Source organism: Salmo salar, chromosome ssa20 (assembly GCF_905237065.1).
Source record: "Salmo salar chromosome ssa20, Ssal_v3.1, whole genome shotgun sequence".
Taxonomy (NCBI): Eukaryota; Metazoa; Chordata; class Actinopteri; order Salmoniformes; family Salmonidae; genus Salmo; species Salmo salar.
The window spans coordinates 75813251-75839019 of record NC_059461.1 but is presented as its reverse complement, the minus strand read 5'-3'; the positions used below and the strand labels follow the sequence as shown (position 1 = coordinate 75839019).

Below are 25769 nucleotides of genomic sequence, written 5' to 3'. Positions count from 1 at the left end.
CTGGCTGTCTGCGCGTCTGTCAGTCTCGTGCTCTGGCTGTACCAGGAAACTCTGATGCTAACCAACACACCAAACCCCTAGCAACACATTTTGTTTGCTTCAACAGGGGTAGACTAACAGTGAAATGCTTACTTAAGGTATATGTGACCAACAGATGCATATCTGTATTTCCAGTCATGTGAAATCCATAGATTAGGGCCTAAAGAATTTATTTCAGGTGACTGATTTCTTTATATGAACTGTAACTTAGCAAATATCTTTGAAATTGTTGCATGTTGCGTTTCTATTTGGGTTGAGTGTATTTAGCAGTCTTATGACAGGGACAGTTATTGATTCATCCCTGTCTGGATGCACACCCCTCCATCTCAGCAGAACATCACTGGCGTCCGTCTAAGCTGCCTGGAACCACAGTAAAAACGGGCCTTGTTCAAGCATGCTTTGTAGTCTAAGATAGCCATTGATTCAGATAGCCTCATTATTCTTTTTTTTTTTTTTTTTTTTTACCCGAGCATGAATATTACGTTGGTGTGAAGTTACTTTGTCAAGCCAGACAACTTAGGGGAATCTATGTACTAGATGTCACTTTGAAGAGCCCAGTGAAGAGCCCAGTGTTCAGTGAAGAGCCCAGTGAAGAGCCCAGTGTTAACTAGCAGACAGGCTCATGGCGCTAGCCGAAAAAATGCAATGGTGGATGCAATGGTGGATGACGCAGGTCTGGGTGCTGCATCTGTGCTGAGCGTAGATGGTTACGCAGACAGAAAGCCTTCACACGCATGCATGCACTTCCTCAAAAATATCTGAATTAATTTAAGATAACTCAAGAAATCTGTCATTCATTTTGATGTTTTTGCAGAGGGGGCGGCAGGGTAGTCTAGTGGTTAGAGCGTTGGGCTGGTAACCGAAAGGTTGCAAGTTCGAATCCCCGAGCTGACAAGGTACAAATCTGTCGTTCTTCCCCTGAATAAGGAAGTTAATCCACTGTTCCTAGTCCATCATTGTAAATAAGAATTTGTTCTTAACTGACTTGCCTAGTTAAATAAAGGTAACATAAAAAATAAATAAAGAGGAGATCTTCGTTGCTCAATTTTGCATCTGACTCAGATGTTTGGTGCAGTATTTCTCAAGTAAAAAATGTTGCATGAAGACAAGTCATCTCTCGTTGAATGACAACCGGCACTTCATTGAAGAAGCCCTACTGTTGACCAATCGCTGATGAGGGGGTTACCGACTTCAGCTTGCCTCGAGAAAAATCTTGTGCGCCCGAAGTGCCGAAAAAAGGAAAATAAATAAATTAAAATAAATAAACTCTTGCCGAAGTCCAAAAACAAAACATTGCAAAATGTCGTCATAATATATGCACGAATTGCGTCGGCTGGGAAGCATGCGGATGCCTTTATCCAATTATGATATTCAAGTTGAGTTTTTCTTAATTAGGAAATGTATAACTTTTTCAACTTGAAAATGTGGAGTAGGTTGTGTAGATCTGGAAGAAAAAAACTAATCGATTCCCTATTTAGATGAACTTTTATTCCCATTTTGCTACATTAAAATTCCAAGGGGTGTAGACTTTCTATAGGCCCTGTACGTAACAGCCCTCTTCACCTAGTCTGAAGAACACTGACTACATGACATGAAGACAGACACCATCTCTCTCAACTAGATCTGAAGACCCACCAGCCAGGGACCACTCTCAGTAGTTGTACCCTTCGCATCCTCTCAGTAGTTGTACCCGTCGCATCCTCTCAGTAGTTGTACCCGTCGCATCCTCTCAGTAGTTGTACCCGTCGCATCCTCTCAGTAGTTGTACCCTTCGCATCCTCTCAGTAGTTGTACCCGTCGCATCCTCTCAGTAGTTGTACCCTTCGCATCCTCTCAGTAGTTATAACCTTCGCATCCTCTCAGTAGTTGTACCCGTCGCATCCTCTCAGTAGTTGTACCCTTCGCATCCTCTCAGCAATGACTCAAAGGCTCCTTCAGTCACACTAATCAAGAGCGCTCACACACACACACACACACACACACACACACACACACACACACACACGCTCTCACCAAACACACACAGGTCCTCAAGGGGTCATTACAGAAGACCATGTGACATCACTGCCTGGAAGTAAACAAAATACCTCTGTCCATCACAAACACAATACACAGCCACACTAGGAAACCTATGAACGTCACAACACAGCCACACTAGGAAACCTATGAACACCAAACAACACAGCCACACTAGGACACCTATGAACACCAAACAACACTGCCACACTAGGACACCTATGAACATCACAACACAGCCACACTAGGACACCTATGAACATCACAACACAGCCACACTAGGACACCTATGAACACCAAACACAGCCACACTAGGACACCTATGAACATCACAACACAGCCACACTAGGACACCTATGAACATCACAACACAGCCACACTAGGACACCTATGAACACCAAACAACACAGCCACACTAGGACACCTATGAACGTCACAACACAGCCACACTTGGACACCTATGAACACCAAACAACACAGCCACACTAGGACACCTATGAACCCTGCCACTCATGTATTACAGATGTACTCAGAATAACACACACAGTACACAATCACCCACTTAAGGTCCATACATTTTAATTATCTAAGAGAACTGTGACGATGATGTTGTGTGAGAGGAGTGTCAGTGTGTGTGTGTCCCGGAGTGTGTGAGACAGCTTGTGAACTTTCTCCGTTCTTCTCTCCATCTAATTTTAGGGACCATTGTATGACTGACCCCAGATGGGAGGGGGCTGTGTGTGTGTGTCTGATATAGTTGTCATAGCTCCCCTGGATGCTGTAAATCAGTTACCTTCTGCCTGCCTGAACAAAGGTCTGCCCCAGCCAAGGGTATGGTACACACACACACACACACACCACACACACACACACACACACGAGGGTGAGATGGAGGAGTAGCAGACAAATAGTAAGAGAACATTTCCATGATGTCTGCTCACCAGGCGCAAATACTCCCACAATATACTGGATGTTTATGTCTACATTACAATCCACACCTGCACATTTTTGTGCAGGTGTCACACACACACCCCCCTAACCTGTAGGAGTGATGTACAGTATTTGGCTAAGAGCAGCCAGAGGTCAGATGATAAACAACAGGCAGAAAAGGGAGAGGAAATGCAGCGAGAGAGAACCCAAACAGCCGAGACTGACCCAAAAGTGTCCAGGCTGGGTGGGTCCGTCTTATGTAAATGAGGGTCTGACTGACTATCTCACAGCAGGGAAGGGGAGAGGTCATGGGGTTTCTTCACCTTACTTAATATAACGTTGAGATCCATGTGGTTTTCATGAAAACATTCCATTGTCATCAATTGACTGTGTCCCTGACTGTATATACAGTGGGGAGAACAAGTATTGATAACCTGCAAAATCGGCAGTGTTTCCTACTTACAAAGCATGTAGAGGTCTGTAATTTTTATCATAGGTACACTTCAACTGTGAGAGACGGAATCTAAAACAAAAATCCAGGAAATCACATTGTATGATTTTTAAGTAATTAATTTGCATTTTATTGCATGACATAAGTATTTGATCACCTACCAACCAGTAAGAATTCCGGCTCTCACAGACCTGTTAGTTTTTCTTTAAGAAGCCCTCCTGTTCTCCACTCATTACCTGTATTAACTGCACCTGTTTGAACTTGTTACCTGTATAAAAGACACCTGTCCACACACTCAATCAAACAGACTCCAACCTCTCCACAATGGCCAAGACCAGAGAGCTGTGTAAGGACATCAGGGATAAAATTGTAGACATGCACAAGGCTGGGATGGGCTACAGGACAATAGGCAAGCAGCTTGGTGAGAAGGCAACAACTGTTGGTGCATTTATTAGAAAATGGAAGAAGTTCAAGATGATGGTCAATCATCCTCGGTCTGGGGCTCCATGCAAGATCTCACGTCGTGGGCCATCAATGATCATGAGGAAGGTGAGGGATCAGCCCAGAACTACACGGCAGGACCTGGTCAATGACCTGACGAGAGCTGGGACCACAGTCTCAAAGAAAACCATTAGTAACACACTACGCCGTCATGGATTAAAATCCTGCAGCACACGCAAGGTCCCCCTGCTCAAGCCAGCGCATGTCCAGGCCCGTCTGAAGTTTGCCAATGACCATCTGGATGATCCAGAGGAGGAATGGGAGAAGGTCGTGTGGTCTGATGAGACAAAAATATAGCTTTTTGGTCTAAACTCCACTCGCCGTGTTTGGAGGAAGAAGAAGGATGAGTACAACCCCAAGAACACCATCCCAACCGTGAAGCATGGAGGGGGAAATATCATTCTTTGGGGATGTTTTCTGCAAAGGGGACAGGACGACTGCACCGTATTGAGGGGAGGATGGATGGGGCCATGTATCGCGAGATCTTGGCCAACAACCTCCTTCCCTCAGTAAGAGCATTGAAGATGGGTCGTGGCTGGGTCTTCCAGCATGACAACGACCCAAAACACATAGCCAGGGCAACTAAGGAGTGGCTCCGTAAGAAGCATCTCAAGGTCCTGGAGTGGCCTAGCCAGTCTCCAGACCTGAACCCAATAGAAAATCTTTGGAGGGAGCTGAAAGTCCGAATTGCCCAGCGACAGCCCCGAAACCTGAAGGTCTGTATGGAGGAGTGGGCCAAAATCCCCGCTGCAGTGTGTGCAAACCTGGTCAAGAACTACAGGAAACGTATGATCTCTGTAATTGCAAACAAAGGTTTCTGTACCAAATAGTAACCTGTTGAGGGTAGGGGGCAGTATTTGCACGGCCGGATAAAAAAAACGTACCCGATTTAATCTGGTTATTACTACTGCCCAGAAACTAGAATATGCATATAATTATTGGCTTTGGATAGAAAACACCCTAAAGTTTCTAAAACTGTTTGAATGGTGTCTGTGAGTATAACAGAACTCATATGGCAGGCAAAAACCTGAGAAGATTCTGTACAGGAAGTGCCCTCTCTGACCATTCCTTGGGCTTCTTGACTCTTTTTATTGAAAACTTAGGATCTTTGCTGTAACGTGACACTTCCTACGGCTCCCATAGGCTCCCAGAACCCGGGAAAAAGCTGAATGATGTCGAGGCAGCCCCTGGCTGAAAAACATTAGCGCCTTTGGTAAGTGGTCTATCAGAGGACAATGAGACTGAGGCGCGTGCACGAGGCGACCTCATGTTTTTATTTTCTCTCTTTTTGAACGTAAACACGGTTTCTCGGTCGGAATATTATCGCTTTTTTACGAGAAAAATGCCATAAAAATTGATTTTAAACAGCGGTTGACATGCTTCTAAGTACGGTAATGGAATATTTAGAATTTTTTTTGTCACGAAACGCGTCGGGCGCGTCACCCTTCTTTACACTTCGGATAGTGTCTTGAACGCACGAACAAAACAGAGGATATTTGAACATAACTATGGATTATTTTGAACCAAACCAACATTTGTTATTGAAGTAGAAGTCCTGGGAGTGCATTCTGACGAAGAACAGCAAAGGTAATAACATTTTTCTTATAGTAAATCTGACTTTGGTGAGGGCTAAACTTGGTGGGTGTCTAAATAGCTAGCCCTGTGATGCCGGGCTATCTACTCATGTGCTTTCACCAAAAAGCTATTTTAAAATCGGACATAGCGAGTGCATACAGGAGTTCTGTATCTATAATTCTTAAAATAATTATGTTTTTTTGTGAACGTTTATCGTGAGTAATTTAGTAAATTCACTGGAAGTATGCTAGTTCTGAACGTCACATGCTAATGTAAAAAGCTGGTTTTTGATATAAATATGAACTTGATTGAACAAAACATGCATGTATTGTATAACATAATGTCCTAGGATTGTCATCTGATGAAGATCAAAGGTTAGTGCTGCATTTAGCTGTCTTCTGGGTTTATGTGACATTATATGCTAGCTTGAAAAATGGGTGTCTGATTATTTCTGGCTGGGTACTCTGCTGACATAATCTAATGTTTTGCTTTCGTTGTAAAGACTTTTTGAAATCGGACAGTGTGGTTAGATTAACGAGAGTCTTGTCTTTAAAATGGTGTAAAATAGTCATATGTTTGAGAAATTGAAGTAATAGCATTTCTAAGGTATTTGAATATCGCGCCACGGGATTACACTGGCTGTTGCGTAGGTGGGACGATCAGAACTAGCATACCCACCGCAAACTTCCGGTGAATTTACTAAATTACTCACGATAAACGTTCACAAAAAAACAAATTATTTTAAGAATTATAGATACAGAACTCCTTTCGGCAAAAGCACATTTTGCAATATTCTGAGTAGATAGCCCAGCCATCAAGGCTAGCTAATTTGACACCCACCAAGTTTGGCCCTCACCAAACTCCGATTTACTATTAGAAAAATGTTATTACCTTTGCTGTTCTTCGTCAGAATGCACTCCCAGGACTTCTACTTCAATAACAAATGTTGGTGTGGTTCAAAATAATCCACAGTTATGTTCAAATATCCTCTGTTTTGTTCGTGCGTTCAAGACACTATCCGAAGGGTGACGAAGGGTGACGCGCCCGACGCGTTTCGTGACCCAAAAAAATCTAAATATTCCATTACCGTACTTCGAAGCATGTCAACCGCTGTTTAAAATCAATTTATGCGATTTTTCTCGTAAAAAAGCGATAATATTCCGACCGGGAAACCCTGTTTTAGTTCAAAGACGAAAAAATAAAAACATGGTGTCGCCTCGTGCACGTGCCTCAGTCTCATGGTTCTCTGATCGACCACTATCCAAATGCGCTACTGTTTTTCAGCCAGGGCCTGCAAAGACAGAAGGCGGCAAACCGCTGAATGATGAGAGCCTATGGGAGCCGTAGGAAGTGTCACGTTACAGCAGAGATCCTCAGTTTTCAATAAAGAGAGTGTAGAAGCCCAAGAAATGGTCAGAGGCCACTTCCTGTAAGGAATCTTCTCAGGTTTTTGCCTGCCATATGAGTTCTGTTATACTCACAGACACCATTCAAACAGTTTTAGAAACTTTAGGGTGTTTTCTATCCAAAGCCAATAATTATATGCATATTCTAGTTTCTGGGCAGTAGTAATAACCAGATTAAATCGGGTACGTTTTTTATCCGGCCGTGCAAATACTGCCCCCACCTTAGAGAGGTTAACAGAACTCAAATGGCAGGCCAAAACCTCAGAAGATTCTGTACAGGAAGTACCCTGTCTGACCATTTCTTGGCCTTCTTTGTCATCTCTATCCAAAACAGAGGATCTCTGCTGTAACGTGACACTTTCTAAGACTCCCATAGGCTCTCAGAAGGCGCCAGAACGTTGAATGATGACTCTGCAGTCTCTGGCTGAAAAACAGTAGCGCATTTGGATAGTGGTCGATCTGAGAACAATGAGACGGGCGTGCACGTGAAGAGGCCATTTTACATTTTCTGTCTTTGAACGAAAACAACGACTCCCGGTCGGAATATTATCGCTATTTTACGAGAAAAATCGCATCAAAATTCATTTTAAACAGCGTTTGACATGCTTCGAAGTACGGTAATGGAATGGGTGTCTGATTATTTCTGGCTGGGTACTCTCCTGACATAATCTAATGTTTTGCTTTCGTTGTAAAGCCTTTTTGAAATCGGACAGTGTGGTTAGATAAAGGAGAGTCTTGTCTTTAAAATGGTGTAAAATAGTCATATGTTTGAAAAATTGAAGTTTTCGGATTTTCGAGGAGTTTGTATTTCGCGCCACGCCTATCATTGGATATTGGAGTGGTGTTCCGCTAGCGGAACGTCTAGATGTAAGAGGTTTTAACTAGGCAAGCAGATCCATAGACGCACACACGCATGTCAATCACTACGTCATCAGAGCGCGACGTATGTTTGTTGTCGAATGCCGAAACCTGAACTAAACACCTCGGTTTAAAAGCTGACAGTGGTTTTATATACTTTTATTTAGAATCCTGCGGCTCTGTTGGGCTAAACTGCTGTGAGCGCTGCCATCTGTCCCGGGATCCTGACAGATTCCGTATAGGGGGAGAGACGCGAAAGCCCAGCTAGCCTAGCTGGCTCGGCGGTCTCAAATGGAGGCCACTATTGAACGTTTCCAGTGTTGCAGGAGTTGTGCTTACTTTGCTTTGTTCCGGGACAATGTGGACCGCGCTGACTTTCAATGTAGCAACAGCTTTCTTGCGGAGGACTACAGGAGCGAAGTAGATACTCTTAGCAAGCAAGTAGTAAACCTAAATAAGCAACTGGGGAACCCATGGCCACCTACTTTTTCTTTTACCCAAGTAGCCAGACACCGCTCTGGTCTGGTGGAATTTTAGCCACCGTGTCGGCTCTCCACAGCCGACTCGCCAGTGCTAGGCAGGGTTCCATCCCCGAAGGGGTCTCCCCCTTCTTTGGAGAACGGAGCTGTTCTCGACCCAACCAACCAGCAATGGAGGTACGTCACTTGCCGTGGAAGTCGAAGAAGGCGTCCTCTAGCAACGGGGGCCTCCATGGAGATGTTGAGCCCGGAACTGACACAGACCAGAAATAGCTTTGCCGCCCTGGATCCAGAGGTTCCCGGCCCCTTCGTCCTTGGTGGCTTCCCAATCTGGATCGGATCCGGAGGTACCTGCGTCTTCGTCCTCGGTTCTGTGTCCCTCTCCGGTGGCTTCTACCTCGGGTTCAGATCTGAGAGACCTGCCCATAAAACATCACCACCTGTCATCATTGGCAGCTCTACAGTGAGAAACATCTTGGTCCCCGAGGCAAAAACTCTGTGCTACCCAGGAGCACAAGTACAGGACATAACGAGGCTGCTTCCGACAGTTCTACCACAGATGCCGGGAGCTGACACTGTGGTAGTCCATGTGGGTTCAAACGACATCAGGAGGGCTAACTCGGAACATTTGAACATTTATTTTAAAATAACTAATTTGAGCATTAAAAAAAGACTCCAAAAAAACTGCCAATAATTTCAGGTCCAGTACCATCGTTGGGCCGCGGGTGTGAAAGATTCAGCAGACTGCTGGCATTACACATCTGACTAAAAGACTACTGTACTCTGCTGGAGTCACTTTTATTGATAACTTTGACACCTTCTGGAAACAGAAGATACTCTACAGGAATGACGGAGTACATCCAAATCATCTTGGCTCCTGGACTCGGTCTACGCATCTCAAGGCCGCATTGAAACAATGACTGGTAAATGATCCAAGACCAGCTCAGTTAATCCCTACCATTGTGAGAATGAGTCGTCATAATGCTGCATCAAATGTACATGATCTTAGGTGCATGGGCAAACACAAAGTAAGTCATTTACGTACCCCTAATTGCACCAAATACATATGTTTATCCTACAGCTATTGTAAGCAGTAATCATGAGCCTATGAACCATAGTTACACTGTTAGCACTGAGGCAGTGTGCAATAGTAGGAAGACCACTTCATGCAGCTCACCCTGTACTATCAGCTCCAATGTAAATAACATGAGTAAGTCGACCTCTGATAAGCTTCCCAGTAAAGCATTCAAAACAATCAAGCAACCCAGAAAAGTGCTACAAATAGCCCATATTAACAAGGTCCATGAAGTCAATAACTTGCTTGTAACAGATTACATTCATATTCTGACTCACTTAGATAATACCTTTGATGATACAGTGGTAGCAATGGTTATAACATCTACCGAAAAGACAAATACCAACGGAGGCAGTGTTGCGGTCTATATTCAGAACTACATTCCTGTAAAGCTTAGAGACGATCTAATGTTAAATACTGTTGAAGTAATATGGCTACAGGTTCATCTGCCTCACCTAAAGCCCATTCTTATGGGAAGCTGATCGACCACCAAGTGCTAACAGTCAGTATCTGGATAATGTGTGTGAAATGCTTGACAATGTGTGTGATATCAACAGAGAAGTAGATTTTCTGGGTGATTTAAATATTGACTGGCTATCATCAAGCTGCCCACTCAGGAAAAAACTTCAAACTGTAACCAGTGCCTGCAACCTGGATCAGGTTATCAGTCAGCCTACCAGGGTAGTTACAAACAGCACAGGAATAAAAACATCAACATGTATTGATCACATCTTTACTAAGGCTGCAGATATTTGCTTTAAAGCAGTATCCAAATCCATAGGATGTAGTGATCACAATATAGTAGCCATATCTAGGAAAACCAAAGTTCCAAAGGCTGGGCGTAATATAGTGTATAAGAGGTCATACAAGAAGTTTTGTAGTGATTCATATGTTGATGATGTAAAGAATATTTGCTGGTCTGTGGTGTGCAATGAGGAGCAACCAGACACTGCACTTGATGCATTTATGAAACTACTTATTCCAGTTACTAATAAGCACGGACCCATTAAGAAAATGACTGTAAAAACTGTTAAATCCCCTTGGATTGATGAGGCACTGAAAAATGGTATGGTTGAGAGGGATGAGGCAAAGGTATGGAAAATAGGTCTGGCAGCCCAACTGATTGGCAAACGTACTGCAAATTAAGAACTAATGTGACTAACCAAAAATAAACTACACTATGTAACAAAGAATGACAGTAAAAAGCTTTGGGGCACCTTAAATTACATTTTGGGAAAAAAAGCCAATTCGGCTCCTTCATTCAATCAGATGGCTCATTCATCAAAGCCCACTGATATAGCAAAATAATTACTTTTTCATTGGCAAGATTGTAGCGGTATTTATTAGAGGGGGGTAAAGATAAAGATTTTGTTCACCGCCAGGCAGGTATTAACCATGCCGAAAGGAAAAGAGTAGAACAGAGAAAGTACCACTACCAGACCCACACACATCAGCAGAAGAGACTGCCTAGAGCGTAGCCTGTTTGCCAGAGGATAGAAAAGAGAAGACACACCATATAAAACCCATGTCACAGCGCATGGGTAACCCCGCCAATAATACCTCATACAATAATAAATGGCAGAGCAATTGAACGACAACTTCTTAGAAACAATTTACAAGAAAGAACCCAGTCATCAACAGAGGATTTGCAATAAATTTGTATTACCTTCCAGTGGAGGAGTGCTGATGGTGTTCATAGACAAAACAAAGGCCTTAAAATGTCCACAATCTTCTCGGCCACATGTCATTAGTACACACCACCTCAATACAGTTCAAATAACAATACACAACTTGCAAGCAACCTCTCTTTTAACTAAAATGTCAACCCAAATACTTCTGGCAGGGCAATAATATTACAGCTCTAATGAACATGAACGGAAAGTGCATCTGAAAAATAGAAAGTCTGCTGCAGGGTCAAGCACTGGAACGATAGAGGGAAGAGAAAGAGAACAAGAGAGATCTTAGCTGTGGCTTAGCTGTGGCTTGCAGTTGTACTGTGACCGTCTGATGGTTTGTTGGTTTGTTGTCAAAGCTTCGCAACAATGTTGCTACTAATCCACGCGATCCATATCCGGTGCGGTCCCAAACGATAACAACCACGACCTAGAGCGGTCACACCGATGATTGAGTTAAACAAACTACACACGCTGAAAATAAACAAGACTTCTGCAGCATAGCACACACAAACTGTAGCGCCAACCAAGAGCTCCCTCCCAGAGAGCTGAAAGAGCTGTCTATCTCCTCCTTCCTTACTGCTGATGAGCTTTTAAAGTGAAGGCTCCGTGCAGGATTTCGCCACAAAATAAGCAAACTTAGGGATGACATGCCAGCAACAAACACTGACACTACACATCCAAGTATTTATTTTATTTTATCTTTAACTAACAGTTTTTTATCGATTTATTTAACTAGGCAAGTCAGTTAAGAACAAATTCTTATTTTCAATGACGGCCTAGGAACAATTGGTTAACAGCTTGTTCAGATTTGTACCTTGTCAGCTCGGGGATTCGAACTTGCAACCTTCCGGTTACTAGTCCAAAGCTCTAACCACTAGGCTACCCTGCCGCCCCTGATATATCGGACCAAATTATGAAAGACAAGAATTGTACATTGAATTCCATAAAGTCAGTGTGGAAGAGGTGAAAAAAATGATTGTCGTCTATCAACAATGACAAGCCACCGGGGTTTGACAATCTGGATGGCAAATTACTGAGGATAATAGCAGAGGATATTGCCACTCCTATTTGCCACATCTTCAATTTAAGCCTACTAGAGAGCGTGTGCCCTCAGGCCTGGAGGGAAACTAAAGTCATAGCGCTACCCAAGAATAGTAAAGCCTTCTTTACTGGCTCAAATACCCAACCAATCAGCCTGTTACCAACTTCTGGAAAGAAATTGATGATAAAATGATTGTGGGGGCTGTCTTGTTAGACTTCAGTGCAGCTTTTGACATTATCGATCATAGTCTGCTGCTGGAAAAACGTATGCCTTATGGATTTACACCCCCTGCTATAATGTGGATAAAGTGTGACTTGTCTAACAGAACACAGAGGGTGTTCTTTAATGGAAGCCTCTCAAATAGAATCAGGAATTCCCCAGGGTAGCCGTTTAGGCCCCTTGCTTTTTAAAATTAGCCCTAAATATTTCTAAAACTAAAAGCATTGTATTTGAAACAAAAACATTCACTAAACCCTAAACCTCAACTAAATCTTGTAATAAATAATGTGGAAATTGAGCAAGTTGAGATGATTAAACTGCTTGGAGTAACCCTAGATTGTAAACGGTCATGGTCAAAACATATTGATGCAGTAGTAGCTAAGATGGGGAGAAGTCTGTCTATAATAAAGTGATGCTCTGTCTTTTTAACAGCAATATCAACAAGGCAGGTCCTACAGGCCCTAGTTTTGTCGCACCTTGACTACTGTTCAGTCATGTGCTCAGGTGCCACAAAAAAGGACTTAGGAAATTTGCAATTGGCTCAGAACAGGGCAGCACGGCTGGCCCTTAAAAGTACACAGAGAGCTAATATTAATAAATATGCATGTCAATCTCTCCTGGCTGAAAGTGGAGGAGAGATGGATTTCTTTATTTATGAGAGGTATTGACATGTTGAATGCACCGAGCTGTCTGTCTAAACTACTGGCACGCAGCTCAGACACCCATGCATACCCCACAAGACATGCCACAAGAGGTCTCTTCACAGTCCCACAGTCCCCAAGTCCAGAATAGAATATGGGAGGCACACAGTGCTACATAGAGCCATGACTACATGGAACTCCATTCCACATCTAGTAACTGACACAAGCAGTAAAATTTGATTTAAAAAACAGATTAAAAAAAATAATAATTGGAACAGCGGGACTGTGAAGCAAAAAACATTGGCACAGATAGATATGTAGTAGCGGTGGAGTAGGGGTCTGAGGGCACACAGTGTTGTGAAATCTGTGAATGTATTGTAATGTTTTTAAAATGGTATAAACTGCCTTAATTTGGCTGGACCCCAGGAAGAGTAGCTGCTGCTTTGACAGCAGCTAATGGGGATCCATAATAAAAACAAGTCAGTTAAGCACAAATTCTTATTTACAATGACGGCCCGGATGACGCTGGGCCAATTGTGTGCCGCCCTATGGGACTCCCATTCAGGGCCGGATGTGATACAGCCTGGATTCGAACCAGGGACTGTAGTGACGCCTCTTGCACTGAGATGCAGTGCCTTAGACCGCTGTGTCTGTGTGTTAACTATTTAACTGTACTAGAATGCTTAAAAGGCTGCTAAAAAACATTTATAAAATCGGTATCGTGTTTTTTGCAAAGGAAAATATCGGATATCAGCCAAAAATGTCATATTGTTGCATCGCTATTTCACTGCACCTATTTGGGTCACATATGACAGTACATACCTATGTAGAACAGCATCTGTGTGTGTTGTGTGCGTAACTGTAGCAGTGCCCAGCCTTATTAAGGTAGTGTTGCCATGGTTAGGAGGGTAGTCACTCCCTCAAGTTACAGAGAGAAGAGTCTAAACCTCCAGGTTAGGACAACACATCCCTCTTTCTCCATCTCAGTCTACCCTTGCCTGACGACTAACTGAATTGTTCTGCTGCTCTATGTTCGCTACATAATTCAGGCCGAGACTGCTATCGTTGTGGAGACCTCAAAACGAGGGGTGTTGTACAAAACAAAGTCATCAGCGATTGGATCATCTCTAACCAATCAGAGAATCAAAGCCAAAAACACATTTTCAAAACGTCACTTTACACAAGTGGGATCTGGCTCTGGCCCAACCCATCTGTTTCTGGAACCAATCAGAATGGTTTGGTTCTAGAAATTGTTTGCAGTCTAGATATTGTCAGGCTTAGATCCAGAATAGAAATTGTCATCACTTAGATCCAGACACATTGCGGTGAAGAAACTAACCTCCTTAGGCGTCGTAGCGTTTTGGCCAGAACAAGGAGTTTGGGTAGTCAGGCAAAGTCTCTCTCTCCACTCTTATTTCTCTATCAAAACTCTTAATTTCTACCGCTACTTGTCTCACTTCTCTATATCTATCCAACCCTCATTCTATACCAAGCAAACCTCACTCCAACCCTCATTCTATACTAGGCCAGGGCAATTATTTCCCATGGAGGGCAACATTGGAATATATTTTTGCCATTGTGGGCCAGAATCATATTACAGGATTATACATCATGTTTATGACTGATGACAGATATACAGTTGAAGTCGGAAGTTTCCATAGACTTAGTTGGAGTCATAAACTCTTTTCAACCACTCCACAAATTTCTTGTTAACAAACTATACTTTTGGCAAGTCGGTTAGGACATCTACTTTGTGCATGACACAATACATTTTTCCAACAATTGTTTACAGACAGATAATTTCACTGTATCACAATTCCAGTGGGTCAGAAGTTTACATTCACTAAGTTGACTGTGCCTTTAAACAGCTTGGGAAATTCCAGAAAATTATGTCATGGCTTTCGAAGCTTCTGATAGGCTAATTGACATCATTTGAGTCAATTGGACGTGTACCTGTGGATGTATTTCAAGGCCTACCTTCAAACTCATTGCCTCTTTGCTTGACATCATGGGTAAATCAAAAGAAATCAGCCAAGACCTCAGAAAAAAAACATTGTAGACCTCCACCAGTCTGGTTCATCCTTGGGAGCAATTTCCAAATGCCTGAAGGTACCATGTTTATCTGTACAAACAATAGTATGCAAGTATAAACACCATGGGACCACACAGCCGTCATACCGCTCAGGAAGGAGATGAACGTACTTTGGTGCGAAAAGTGCCAATCAATCCCAGAACAACAGCAAAGGACCTTGTGAAGATGCTGGAGGAAACGGGTACAAAAGTATCTATATCCACAGTAAAACGAGTCCTATCTGGACATAACCTAAAAGGCCGCTCAGCAAGGAAGCTCCACAGCTCCAAAACCGCCATAAAAAAGCCAGACTACGGTTTGCAACTGCACATGGGGACAAAGATCGTACTTTTTGGAGAAATGTCCTCTGGTCTGATGAAACAAAAATAGATCTGTTTGGCCATAATGATCATCATTATGTTTGGAGGAAAAATGGGGAGGCTTGCAAGCCAAAGAACACCATCCCAACCGTGACGCACGGGGGTGGCAGCATCATGTTGTGGGGGTGCTTTGCTGCAGGAGGGACTGGTGCACTTCACAAAATAGATGGCATCTTGAGGAAGGAAAATTAGGTGGACATATTGAAGCAACTTCTCAAGACATCAGTCAGGATGTTAAAGCTTGGTTGCAAATGGGTCTTCCAAATGGACAATGACCCCAAGCACACTTCCAAAGTTGTGGCAAAATGGCATAAGGACAACAAAGTCAAGGTATTGGAGTGGCCATCAGAAAGCCCCGACCTCAATCCTATAGAAAATTTGTGGGCAGAACTGAAAAAGCGTGTGCGAGCAAGGAAGCCTACAATCCTGACTCAGTTACACCAGCTCTGTCAGGAGGAATGGACCAAAATTCACCCAACTTATTGTGGAACGGCTTGTGGAAGGCTACCCGAAATGTTTGAACCAAGTTAAACAATTTAAAGGCAATGCTACCAAATACTAATTGAGTGTATGTAAACTTCTGAGCCACTGGGAATGTGATGAGACTTAAAAGCTGAAATAAGTCACTCCACTATTATTCTGACATTTCACATTCTTAAAATAAAGTAGTGATCCTAACTGACCTAAGACAGGGAATTTTTACTAGGACTAAACGTCAGGAAATGTGAAACTGAGTTTAAATGTATTTGGCTAAGGTATATGTAAACTTCCGACTTCAACTGGATCTTCAAATCATATCCAGATATGCTACTTATTTTACTTTTTTAACATACACAGAAATAAACCACATCCATGTTCTCCTTTTGGTAGGTATTTTCATTACTAAACATGCAACGAACTACACGGAGGGAAAAGTACACTGTGCATTCAGCACCACGGACAGAACTCTTGTTAACGGGTACGCACAAAAACACAAGGAAGAGGGAGAGCTCAACATTACATTTAAACTACTCAATCAGTGTGAGGAGAGAAGTCTCTGATGGGCATTGACTAGAACAGTGAAGTCAGGTATAGTTTCTGACGTCGCTATGCGCAGGATTGCTGAGAGTCAGTAAGAGATGATTTATGTCTTGACTTGTTATATTTCATCACTGAAAATGTCTTCACATATATTGGGTCAACCTAACAGTACAAACATCTCAAATCAAATTTATTTTTCACATACACATGGTTAGCAGGTGTTAATGCAAGTGTAGCAAAATGCTTGTGCTTCTAGTTCCGACCATGCAGTAATATCTAACAAGTAATATAACCTAACAATTTCACAACAACTACCTTATACACACACACACAAGTGTAAAGGAATGAATACGAATATGTACATAAAAATATATAAATGAGTGATGGCCAAACAGCATAGGCAACATGCAGTAGATGGTATAGAGTACAGTATATACACATATGAGATGAGTAATGCAGGGTATGAAAACATTATATAAAGTGGCATTGTTTAAAGTGGCTAGTGATACATTTAATTACATCAGATGGCAAGATGCAGTAGATGGTATAGCATACAGTATATACATAAGAGATGAGTAATGTAGGGAGAGATGAGTAATGTAGGGCATGAGCATGACTCTGAGCATGACTCCTGATCTTTGGAAAGTTTTGCTCATTGAGTGATGCATAGAACCTCGTCAGTGACATTGGAGAACGATTCAAAACAATCACTGCATCAGACTGAAGATTGATAAGCTCAACTCGCAGGTCAGTGAGAGCGTTATCCACATTGAAGGTGAAAGAAGAGGAAACCAACAGCATGTCATTTTCCAACACTTTGAAATCCTCAAAACGAGGAGAAAACTCACCGCTCAAAGCACGCAGCAGTGATGTATACTTCTCCCGCTGGTCATCTGACAGGGAACACACTAGTAGTGTCGGAAGGTGGGTGAGATTGTTGGCTTCTACTTGGCGGGTCAGGAGGAGTCATTTTCCCTTGAAGGTTATGACAAGGCTGTACATCTGATGTGCAAAAAGGCCCTTCCCTTGTAGTTTGGAATTCAGTTCATTCATGAGGGCCATGATGTCCACGGTGAAGGCAAAAAAATAAAAATAAAAATCAGCCAACCATTCTTTATCTTGCAGTTGAGGGAAATCCACATATTTTCCTTTCATTTGCAAAAACTCAGCTCTCTCTGACTTCAGGTCCCACACCCATTTAAGCACCTTCCCCAAACTCAGCCATCTCACATTTGTGTGGTAGGGGAGATCTGCATGACCCAGCTCTGTCTCTTCCAACAGTGAGACAAAGTGCCTGTGGTTTAAAGATTTAGCTCTTATGAAGTTTACCACTTTAGTGACTGTATCCACAACATGGCTCATTTTCAGAACACATTTACAGAGCACCTCCTGATGAATAATGCAATGCAGGAGAAAAAAAATATCTGATCTGGGTTCAGCTCAGCTACTTGATCTTGTATCCTTTTCAAAAGGCCAATGTTTTTTCTTGTCAAGTTTGGGCACCCATCAGTGGTCACACTGGATAACTCTTCAAAACTCAGTCCCAGCTTTGTCACAATTATTAACCTCCAATAAATCTTTCCCTGTGGTTTAGCTCTTCATTGACTGCACTGAACCAAGCTCCTCTGTAATTTCAAAGTCTGGGGTTATGCCTCGTAGGAATATCAACAACTGCGCCGTGTCACGTGCATCACTGCTCTCATCCAGGGCCAAGGAGAAATAGGTGAAATCCTTTACCTTGTCTTTCAACTGTTGATCCATATTCTCTGCGATGTCCTCAACACACCGTGTTACTGATCGTCTTGACAGGGAAACATTTTCAAACAGCTTTCTTGTCGGGGCAAAGAATTGCTGCAGAGTCAATTAAACATTCTTTAATAAATTCACCCTTAGCGAATGGCTTGCTATGTTTAGCAATTTTGTGGGACAATACATAGCTAGCTCTCGCAATTCCGTCATTTTATAAATGCCGTTTTGTAAAAAGTCCTTGCTGTTTTTGCAACTGAGAAACTCTTTCGGTGCACTTGCCCTCTGCTCAGAAGACATATTCCTATATTTCTCTGCATGCTTCATCTGGAAGTGTCGGAACAAGTTGTAGTCTTTCAAGACAGCGATGCTCTCTTTGCACACAGCTTTCCCTGATACCTCAAAGAAATATTTCAATGCCCACTCTTGCTGGATCACCCTACATTCATTGCCTACTTTCCTTTTCTTTGAAAAACTAATTTTTGCGCAATTTCTAGCTAGCTACAATTTGTAGCTGTGACGTGTGTGTCAGACTGTCAGTCACTGTCTGTCCTCGTGCAGTTGTTATTTACACGTGCCTTCAAATAAAATGTCCCACAAGCGGTGGGAGTTAAATCATTACACAAAAGCGAGTATTCATTGGGCTTTTAATTTCAATAACAAATAGTAAAGTTTTTCAAAACCTATCGCAAATTCTTTATGATCTGAGCATGATTCCGCGGGCCGCATACGGCCGGACCTTTGATCAGGCCTGTTCTATACCAAGCAAACCTCCATTCAAAACTAGATCTATTCTTTCTATACCTTTCTGCAACTACTTTGTCTTTCATTCCATCTATCGCTCAACCTTTTCAACTCTTATTTCCTCTCTCCTTTACAACAAACTAATACTGTAAAATCATCTTCCTTTCGTTTCAATATATCCCCTTCTGTACTCCTGCATACTGTAGCTGTACTGCTCAGCCCCTTTCTTTCACCCTATGTTCCTCGCTCCTCCTCCCATCTCCCTCTCTGAATTCCTTTGCAGGTCTTGGCTTGTGAAGCAAGAAAGTGGAGAATTCCATCAGGCTGCTATTCTCTCTGGTTCAGTCACTGGTCATGTCACACTTCCAATGTGTCTGCATGTCCTGTATATGCTCATTATTATATGAAGTCTATCTACTGTAAATCTATTTACTGTATACCTACTATAAATCTACCTAGTGTATCTCTCGGTATGTAATGTGACCTCGTCTGAGGGCATGCTTATGCATATTAAGCCACAGAAGGTATTTGGCTCAGGGGATACGACTGTTTGATGGGGCATGACACCCCCCCCCCCTAAACACACACGAGCACAGCTGCTCCACACAACACACACTCCTGGCTTCCCTTCAGATTTCAGAGAGGATGTTACACAAGCCATCAACGGCTGTGAGGGATGATTACATTTGACTGTGACAGCAGGAAGTGTGTGTTTGCGTGTGTGTGTGTGTGTGTCAGAGAACCAGTTAGGGAGCAAGAGGACAGTTGAGGATGGTGGGTGGGTGGCAGCAATATTAGAAGATACAGGTGTCTCATTCATTCATTCATTCATTAATTCAACAAGAACACTGACTACTGTACAAACACACATGACCTCAACGGTATTGTATAAACAGGCAGGTGGGGAGTATATGTCCCTGATGGAGGGTGTTTCAGTACAGTAAATCTATTGTAATGAATAGAGAGAAGGAAAGAAGAGGGGGAGAAGGATGAGAGGGGGTAGATTGCAGCACACCAGCAGGTGTCATTGAGATGGAGGATGGGATGTCAATCACGACCCCACTGGATTGGAGGATTGGGTCCAGATGAGAGAGACACACCCAGTACGACTGGCTAATTTAAAGGGGTAGGAACAGTAGGAACCAGTCCTTTTAGCTATCACTTTTCACCAAGGGACCAGGTCATTTTATAATAACTTTTAGGAGAGGCCTGGTTGTGGAGTAAATAGCAGGTTGTCTAAAGGGCTGCATTGTTAAGTTGACTGAAGACTGATGTCAGCAGTGTTATCAGTCCCCCCCACTACCTCAGAGGGGGCTTGAGAACAGCCCCACCCAACACTGGGCAGCCTGGCCCGCAGCCTGATTAAAAATATCTCCTCTGTTTCCCACAGGGCTATCACACCAACTCAAAATAACATTATCCTTCAAGAGAGAACTAAATACAAGTTAATTTGATCAGTACACGTTCATGTAAATGAGCAGCTACAGTAACTGGCGAATACTTATAATTATCTGTGTGTAATCAGTGATCCAAATGTCAATTTAATCATGATACGTTGGCTAATCACCCTCGCTTTCTGCACTATTGAATACAGTGTAATCATGAGGCTGCACACAAAAACACTAACACACATTTACAATAGTCTACTGCCATCAGTCAGACAGACAGTTCAGTTCTGACCTTTCTTTGCAGGAAGTGCATTAATGCTCTGAACGATAATTAGTTCCGCAGTCATGGCCACCATCTGGGCACAGTCTTAATATAGTGTGTGTGTTCGCGCCAAATGGCTACTATAACGGTCTGTGTGAGCGGGCAATAGATAAACCATGCAGGATTGCCATTTAGGAATTCATGTGGTGGAAGTGTGTTGAGGTCAATGAGTGCGTGTTTGCGTACTGTATCGTAAGTAAGTCAAATGTGTGTATTAAGTGTTTATGCAAACAAATTGTCCCCTCAGAAGCACAGAGCCCTCTCTCACATGACTGAGAATTGCTCCATTCATGGCTCCAGTCGCCACCACCTCTCCGCCAGACCCCGTGTGTTAGTGCTCCGGGGGGCTGCTCTCATAGCCACAGATACTGTAGTAGACGCACACTCCTGTTTGTGTCTCTGACGGTCCCCTGACATCATGCCTCCCTCGTCTCATCCCGCTGGGAAGCTTACTGACTTGATGCTTTGGTCTCACCAGGCTGCTGCAAACACACACGTCTGAATCAAATTATAATTTAGACAATCATAGAGGAATGGGGATTGTGTGTGTGTGTTGAAGTGAGATGATAAAGAGAGAAACAGAGAGACATGTCTGAGATGGTAAAGAGAGAGAAACAGAGAGACATGTCAGTTCTAACAAATGTAATTTCCATTGTCTTATCTTGAATAGAGAGAAAAGAGTCGACCCTCTTGTGGGAGCGAAACCCCAGAAGGGTGTGTGGACCACAAAATGTACACATCTCAGTCATACAGTGAAGATACACTATATATACAAAAGCATGTGGACACCCCTTCAAACTAGAGGATTCAGCTATTTCAGCCACACCCATTGCTGACATGTATAAAATGGTGCACACCGCCATGCAATCTCCATAGACAAACATTGGCAGAAGAATGGTCTTACTGAAGAGCTCAGGGACTTTCAACGTGGCACCGTCATAGGATGCCACCTTTCCAACAAGTAGGTTTGTCAAATTTCTGCCCTGCTGGAACTGCCCCGGTCAACTGTAAGTGCTGTTATTGTGAAGTGGAAACTTCTAGGAGCAACAACAGCTCAACCGCAAAGTGGTAGGCCACACAAGCTCACTGACTGGGACCGGAGAGTGCTTAAGTGCGTTGCACGCATAAAAATCGACTGTCCTCGGTTGCAACACTCACTACCAAGTTCCAAACTGCCTCTGGAAGCAAAGTCAGCATTCTAATTCCCATGATTTTGGAATGAGATGTTCAATGAACTGGAGTCCACATACTCTTGGTCATCTAGCGTAAGTCACACACTGTTTGCATCCACTTTAACCACTATAGAATATGCTGCCAAATAATTAGACCCGACTTGCTTAAAGATGCACTATGCAGAAATCGCTCCGCCATTTCCTGGTTACTAAAATTCAAATAGTTTGCCTAATTGCACTTTATTTGACAAAACAAGCAAGTATAATGTAGAGAATCATTGTACCATCTAAACCTCTGAAATATATTTTCCATAACCAAAAATATTGTATTTTCAGCTGTACAAAACCAAAAGAAAGTAAAAGATGCAGAAATTACAGTTCAGACCGGGAAGCATAGTGCACATAACAAATGTACCACTTCTTAGACTTACTTTCAACGAGAATGACAGATCTATAACTTACAATTCTATGTGAGTTTGGTCTTCGCCCCAAAAGTTATATTGCAGCTTTGAGAGAATCAGAGATAGAATTCTAATGCAAGTTTGAGCATGTATGAAATATAATTGAAACTACATCTAAAATTGTGTTAATTCACTAATATATCTAAGGACAGGTAAGGTGTGCCATCACATTGGCTAGGCAATAACTATAGCTCAAGGACATAGCCCCCTTGGAATCATTGTCCTAGGCATATGTTTGTCACCAAGTGTGCTCAGAGTTAGCCTATCCAAGTGTAGGCAGGCCTAAAAACTGACAAAGTGGGGCAAATAGGCCTGGCGAAAATGACAAACAGTGTGCTACTACACTACGCTATTCATTAATTTTCCTGAAACGCACTATCTGCCGGTTAACCGCTTAATTCTACCCGTCCTCTCCAAAAACATCCCGGTTCTACACATAAAAACGTCACGTTTGAGTTTAAATATAAACTACAGCGGGGCAAACGTCGATGTGACGTGCCCTATTTTACCACTCTGTCAATGTTCCTGTAACATCCCCTTCAGTTTGGCATAGAGTACATACAAAATGAATCCTGACATAACCAACAGCAAAGAATAGCAATGGTACCAAGAGTAGCCTAAACATGTCCCCATCGTGTCATCCGTAGCCCAGAGTCAACCCGTGGTTTTGTATAGGCTGAGATAAAAATGAGGGAACAGCAGCGGAATACACCAGGAGTAGGATACACCGGGTGCAGAGGGGTAAACGAGTGCGTCAAGCCCGAGTTTTAATTAATGGCAAGTCACCAAATAAAATGATAAAAACGACACCCAACTGCATCTTAAATACATTGCATAATAATTGTAAGACCAAATCATGTCGCTGCTTTCAAAGGCCCATATTTAAAAACGACTACAATCCGAGGATATTTGGCATAGTCTACATAACTCGTAGGGTTTGTAGTTCACATGATCCTAGGTGTGGACGATACTTACGGATGATAACCCTAGGGATAAGGCAGAATGGATCCTTGGGTGCTCCGAGAGGAAACCAACCATGAAACTCGTTTCGAAAAAGTGTCTATTGTTTGACAAAATGAAGATACGAATCTTTTCAAAACACTACAAAAAGTGGAAATGTAGCCGACAAATTCAAACAACCATCTGGGTGTAGATACAACGTAGCACTTCAAGTCCACCTCGGTCGACGTGCTCACTGACTCCATGTAGATTAGCCTACTAATTCGAGATAGCGACGGAAGTGTGCCAGGGACTTACCTTGAGTTACACTCCTGTTGGGAATAGGATAATATCGACCGTCCTAGTGAGGAAATAGGTATAGTTAAAAGTATTTTTTCTCTCGATATGAATCCACAATAACGATATATTTATATAGGCTTTAAAATAAGCGTATGCGTGACAAGATGAGCAGTGGGAAACCGCTGTCTTCTCCCTGCAGGACAATGCGGCCAGGTGGGCTGATCGGCGTTGGCTTCCTGTTTTTCAGAAGGTGAACCACGCACAGTTCGGGTGCTGTTGGTTTTTTTCTTCTATCCCTCCCGTTCCGTCTCTCCCCCTCCCTGCGTAGCCTACACTGTTCTTGCAGTCGCCTAGTGCTCAGCCGGCTTTGCTTCCCCTATCTTCATATCTCCGGCATGAAACTTCGGGGCCGAGATTTCACCCGGAAACACACAGTTCTGAAACCTCTCCAACTAATTGAGACGAAAGAAAAGAAACGCGAGTGGAATTTGCCAGTTGAAACATTCATTCCAACGTCGCCGAAGGCGCGTCGATTATACCCGGTGCATTCTTTTGGTGAGGGGGTCGCGAGTTGACTTGAGGCTGTCATTATACTTGGTTTTCTCTGCCACTCAGTGCCTGCCTGGTTGTGAGGCTGTGTTAAAAACGAATAGGTACACTATGCCTTATTTTGTATGTCAATAACAGTAAAGGCAGTGCATTCATCTATAGCTTAGCCTACTGTGAATGCATAACCAACCCCCTAGGCTAATGGTTCACATTCAACTAGGCTTCATTATTAATCGTGGTTTTGACCAAAACCGTCTCATAGAGAGTAAGGATAAACCAGAGGTATTTATTAGTTAGTAATCATTTTATAGTGCCTGCACCATGCAACCCAAGTCAGTTGCCTCATCAATTGAAAGCGCAGAAAGTTGACCCTTTGTCAAGTGGTGGCAATGTCTCTGATCTATCACATTTTTAAAAGCACAGTGACAAAAGGCAGAAAAAAGTATGTATTTGGTCCGATACAGCAATCCACTGTTGCTGCAGGGAGAAATGTAACCATAAATGAAAGAGCTGTGTCGCCTCCTGGTGACCTGTTTATATAAATGAGGACATGTTCTTACGTCATTATTGACGGAGAACAGTGGTGAGTTCAGTTTGATTTAACGTTTGCTACGTTGTGTGACCGTTTGTACTGAACGACACGTTTCCCCAAAAAAGTATGCACCGTTCTTCAACAGCCTTTGAGGTACGTTTGCTTCGAGGTATCGCCTGATTTAATATGGGTGTGACCATTTGAAATAGCAAAACTCACCAAACACCACACAGTAATCGCCCTCTAGGCCACCAACATCACAACGCTTTTCAACTGGTCGTTCAGTATCCTTTTCGTTGATTTTCAACGTTGCACACCGTCATACTGAACACACCCCATGACATTTACATTTTAGTCATTTAGCAGACTCTCTTATCCAGGGCGACTTACAGTAGTGAATGCATACATTTCATACATTTTTTTTTCTCCGTACTGAGTTTAGGAAACTTCTGGTTAACCAGGGAGGAGGCGATGGACTGGCTGTCTCAGAACTGACCAATAGTGTGCCAGAGATGACCAAAACCAGTGCACTCTATGGGGTATGGGATGTAATGTGTGGGTGATGATAACATTACTAAACTCATCTGACCTATAACACTGATTGTGACTATAACATTACTAAACTCATCTGACCATAACACTGATTGTGACTATAACATTACTAAACTCATCTGACCTATAACATTACTAAACTCATCTGACCATAACACTGGTTGTGACTATAACATTACTAAACTCATCTGACCTATAACATTACTAAACTCATCTGACCTATAACACTGATTGTGACTATAACATTACTAAACTCATCTGACCATAACACTGATTGTGACTATAACATTACTAAACTCATCTGACCTATAACACTGATTGTGACTATAACATTACTAAACTCATCTGACCTATAACACTGATTGTGACTATAACATTACTAAACTCATCTGACCTATAACACTGATTGTGACTATAACATTACTAAACTCATCTGACCATAACACTGATTGTGACTATAACATTACTAAACTCATCTGACCTATAACACTGATTGTGACTATAACATTACTAAACTCATCTGACCATAACACTGGTTGTGACTATAACATTACTAAACTCATCTGACCTATAACACTGATTGTGACTATAACATTACTAAACTCATCTGACCCCAGATTTGATAAACATGTGGAATATGTGAGGCATTTCTACTAGAGCTTTTATCTGATGGATGGAAATGTTT

At 42.6% G+C, this 25769-nt stretch overlaps 1 protein-coding gene across 5 annotated transcripts in view; it reads right to left on the bottom strand.

Annotated features, from left to right (window-relative positions):
- LOC106581359 (phosphatidylinositol 4,5-bisphosphate 3-kinase catalytic subunit beta isoform) overlaps positions 1-24006 on the bottom strand; it is a 96117-nt gene extending 72111 nt beyond the window's left edge. The window contains exons 1-2 of one of the 5 annotated variants that reach the window (XM_045703940.1): positions 23470-24006; positions 20848-21061 (exon numbers count right to left, since the gene is read on the bottom strand). The gene's annotated coding sequence lies outside the window, so the exon portion shown is untranslated. Of the gene's footprint in view, positions 1-10996; positions 11388-17227; positions 17459-20847; positions 21062-23187; positions 23448-23469 lie in introns of those variants that run through there. The other 4 variants (XM_014163366.2, XM_014163367.2, XM_014163369.2 and 1 more) reach the window with 4 other exon arrangements.
- Between the last annotated feature and the right edge of the window lie 1763 nt (positions 24007-25769).